This window comes from Anolis carolinensis, chromosome 5 (genome assembly GCF_035594765.1).
Source record: "Anolis carolinensis isolate JA03-04 chromosome 5, rAnoCar3.1.pri, whole genome shotgun sequence".
Taxonomy (NCBI): Eukaryota; Metazoa; Chordata; class Lepidosauria; order Squamata; family Dactyloidae; genus Anolis; species Anolis carolinensis.
The window spans coordinates 99,709,851-99,714,795 of record NC_085845.1 but is presented as its reverse complement, the minus strand read 5'-3'; positions in this window follow the sequence as shown (position 1 = coordinate 99,714,795).

Sequence of the window (4,945 nt, the reverse complement as noted above, 5' to 3'; positions counted from 1 at the left end):
TTGTCATTTTCAGTCATGGTTGTTTACATAACAAATTGTCCTAGCCATTGTGAGGAGAAATAATTGATATATTTTGAGAAGTTTCAGGCAAAATGATTGCAAAAAACCATGGGGGGCATTGTTCCCATCCCAAAGACCTCCATATTATCGGGAGATGTGTTTCTTGATGCAGCAAAATTTTGCGGGTTCTGTGTGTAGAAACAAAACAATCCCCTTCTATAGTGAAAGCACTCCCCGTCTGATTAAAGAGCAGACAGATACAACTTGTCTTGTCAGTAGTAAGGTTTACACTGAAATATTTACATACAGTAGAGTCTCACTTATCCAACATTCTGGATTATCCAACGCATTTTTGTAGTCAGTGTTTTCAATACATTGTGATATTTTGGTGCTAAATTCGTAAATACAGTAATTGCTACATAGCATTACTGTGTATTGAACTACTTTTCTGTCAAATTTGTTGTATAACATGATGTTTTGGTTCTTAATTTGTAAAATCATAACCTAATTTTATGTTTAATAAGCTTTTCCTTAATCCCTCCTTATTATCCAACATATTCGCTTATCCAGCATTCTGCCAGCCCGTTTATGTTGGATAAGTGAGACTCTGCTGTATGTGTAGCAGAAGATCTTGTCTCTTCTCCAGCCCACCCTCCTATTACACTCAGTTAGTTCATACCTTCTTCTTGGCCAAAAGGCTCTCTCTGGTTTTCTTCACCAATTCTTCAGTTTCTTTGCAGCTTTATCTCCAACAGCACACAGCAACAACAACACCAATAACATCAATATCACCAGAGAAGCTTGTGCTTCTTTAGTACATTTGCAGCTACCCTACCCTGGCTGTAGATTGCTCAGTGCTAGCCAGGTGGTTTGACTCTTAATGCTTGTTGGCTCTGATCCTTACACGTACTTATCACTTAAGAAATGATATAATGTAAAAACTCTGACATTTCTAACCACTACAGCATGACCCATGTATCTACATGGATACTTCCTACACTGATCATGGAATCAAGAAACTGGATTATCAATCAAGACTTTATTATGGTCCATGACCAGCACAGAGAGGGGCACAAATGCCCTGGGATGGGCAAACACAGTTCCCTAGAGAGGCAATCATAAAAAATGATTAGAAAACAGGTTTAAAAAATAGTATTATTTAAAGCAGGGGTCCCCAAACAAAGGCCCGGGGGCTGGATGAGGCCCTCCAGGGTCATTTACCTGGCCCCTGTCTTAAACTTTAGACTTAGGGTTGATCTAAGTCTACCCGGTCTTTGGAGGTCTCTTTGCTTAGCTACGGCCTTATGAGACCATCTACATGGGTTTTGGAGGTCACTTTCCTTACCTATGGTCCTATGAGACGATCTAGACGGCCTTTGGGGGAGCGTCATTACCTTCCCGCCGGAGCGGTACCTATTGATCTACTCACATTGGCATGTTTTCGAATTGCTAGGTTGGCAGAAGCTGGAGCTAACAGCAGGCGCTCACCCCGCTCCCAGGATTTGAACCTGCGACCTTTCGGTCTACAAGTTCAGCAGCTCAGTGCTTTAACACACTTCGCCACCAGGGTTCCTTTGAAGGTAAGCATCGCAAAAAAATTGTTGAATGTAATGCATGGATTCACCTTGTCTGTCAACCATTATGTTGCCTGCTTTGGAACAGCCAACAGTGAAAGCCACGCTCTTCCATTAGGTCTAGCAACAACTTCCCAACTTACAAGGCCTTCGAACCAAGGGGCAGGCTTTGAAGGCCTCATAAATGAGGCCACTTGGGAAGCTGTTTTGTCAGGTCAATGCTGGTGAGTTCACAAGCCTCAGCCTGATGGAGGGATGCAGGTGAGTTTATACCTTTTGAGTAATTACATTGGAATACCGCCGATTTCTGGGCCTGAATATATTGCGCAAGATTTCTCTAGCCTAAAATTATACATTTTAATATATTGGGTTTATGGTTCCCGTCCCCTTGATCAGGTCATGTAAGTGTTATTTATTGCTATAATTGTATTATTTTACTTTGCTTAATAATGTGTTATTATGTTGCTATGTAATGTTTGTGTTGTTCTTATGATTGGAAACCGCCCTGAGTCCCATCCGAGAGATAGGGCGGTATAGAAATAAAGTATTAATATTATTGTTGTTGTTGTTGTTGTTGTTATTACCAGGCATGGGCAATACCAGCCCTCCAGGTGTTTTGGACTTCAACTCCCAGAATTTCTAACAGCCGGTAGGATTAGAATAAATACGGTAATTTAGTCAAAAAAGGGGGTGCATTAAATTTGAGTAAATATGATAATTGGAATATTAACCAACACCTAACCCATACTAAGGACAGGCCCCAGCAAGACTCAGAACACTTTGAGATCGCTCAGAGTAAAAACAACTTTTTAGTTATTCCTGTATCCTAATGAATTACCCAATTTGTGTATGTACATGATTTTAAGCTATTTTCACTTGATCTAAATTGCTGTGTGTTTGAGGGTGCACTTACATGGTGGAATTAATGCAGTTTGACACAACTTTAACTGCCATGGCTGAATGCTATGGAATCATGGGAGTTCAAGATTATTTACTCCCAATGAAGTGGGTATATGATTTCAACCAGGGGTTACATTTTTGAGTGTGTTATCTGGCTGTTCCCCGTCAAATTTTGGGAGACAAATACTCTTAAGGAGGGGCTAACATTTTAAAAACAGAATTGGTTTTGTGCAGAGAGCTACACTGCAATTTTAGCAAAAGAGGACTCTTACAACCACACAATGGAGCCAAACAGTTGCCTTGCAGCACAATCTTGGTAAACAAGTTTCTCCGAGGGCTAGATTACATCCAGCCAGGATGACTCAGCGTTTGTTTTTTCGACTGCATTCAAACTTGGAACCTTTCTGGGAAGGGGAGTGATTTTCTGCCAGTGTTTTCCAAAGTACAATTCTTGAGGTTCTCAAGCGATGACATGTTCTGAAAGCAATGCCTTTTTGGCACAAGTGGCATGTCTGTGAAAGGGACATTGGCCTTGTTTTTGAGAATCAGTTATTCAATAAAAATACCCAATGCCATATGTTATGCTTCACTGAAATGTTTAAAGTCTTTAGTACATGACATCAGATGGGGCTGGCCTGCAAATATATTTTTTTTCAGGAAGTAAAAATAGTTTTTACAAAAGGAACACTTTTTGAGAAGGTTGTTGGTTTTCTTTGTGAGTTAAAAAACAGGAATTTTAATGTTTTTCTTACAACAAAACACATTTTTGAGGTCAAGAGAACTATAATGTATGAAGCAATAACATTGGTTTGAAAATATCCTTGCTACATTCAACACAAAATAATACCAACAACTTCCACTATATGAGGAAAATTTACACCTGAAAATTATTCTGTGTGGTTGTCAGGGAAAGGCAGACGACTGGCCAGAATCTATGTTGGGTTGCTGTGAGTTTTCCGGCCTATATGGCCATGTTCCAGAAGCATGTAGGAATTGCTACAGTACACAATCAATGCAAGCTACACAAGAAATACAATTGTATATATTTATTAAAGGGTTTAGACCCAATATAGTTTGGAGTACAATTGCTGAGGGGTCCTTCAGAGCATCTTGTGGCTTTGATATTGTGAAACTTTGAAAGGGCAGAAAATGCTTTAAAAATAAAAATAAAATCATATCTCTTGCTTGGATTCTTTTTTTAAAGGTGCCATAACTCAACAACAAAGCCAGATGTCACCCATCCTATACGTCTGCATTTCAATGTAGTACTTTACATTTCTCCCTATTGAAATTCATTTTGTTAGTTTTGGCCCAGCTCTCTAATCTGTTACAACCATTTTGAATTCTGATCTGGTTTAGCTATTAGCTATCTTATTGGGAAATTTGATAAGCACGCTATCCATCATCTGTCATTTTTTTAAAAAAATGTGTTGAATAACACTGGACTGAGGAAGAACAAGCACTCTTTGGCAGAGAAGGCTAAAGACCTTCTCTTTAACACTGCCAGAGATCAAATTGCCAATAGATAAAATCTATTGACTGGGAACAAAACTGAGATATTAGATCCCTTACTGCTCTTCTATGACAATGGGATGTCTCTAATGAGACGTATTTGCAGCTTTGATTCTTCATCTAGTTAACAAAACATATACGTTACGTATATGGCTCCTTCCACGCAGCTGAATAAAATCAGCTTTGAACTGAAATATATGGCAGTGAAGTCAGATAACCCAGTTCAAAGCAGATACCGTGGATTTTCTACCTTGATACCCTGGATTATATGGCTGTGTGGAAGGACCCTAAGACTTTCTTCTGTGTATCTTTAAATATATGTAACAAATATGTATGGCCACTTCTCATACACTTAAAAAAGAATGACATCTCTATAATGAGCATTGTTAATGATAACAATAATGTTCATTTTTGCTTTTGACATTCTTAGATACTGTTTTGTAAACAGTTTGTAATGCAAAACTTTTTCATCCCCCATTTTCTATCTTCTAATATTCTAATGCACTACCACCCTTCTTCCCACACCTTAAAAAATAACCAGGAAAACTAGTTTGCAATTGGTATGTATTAACAGAACAAAACCAACAGGTTTTAAATTCCTTTAGGCTCATTTTTATTTTGATGAAGAGAAATGGGGCAAGACAGATCTCCACACCCATGTTCTCCACCCTGGCAGGTTGGTGCACCTGTTATTTTGCAGCCTGAGAGGTGAGGAAAGGGGGCAAACTTGAACCTGGAGTAACTGAGGAGGGAGATGGGTATAACATCATTAACATCAAGAAAACTGTATTTATCTTACACCCTACACATATTTGACCCTGAATTTTAATTTGTTTTTTTTTATCTTTCACTAAAGTAATATCTACTTTGATTCTTGTTTTAAAGGGAATTTGGAGGGGTATGAACTCCAAGCTAAACTTGCCCTCTTATTGGGAAATAAATACACATAAGAAAGGTTG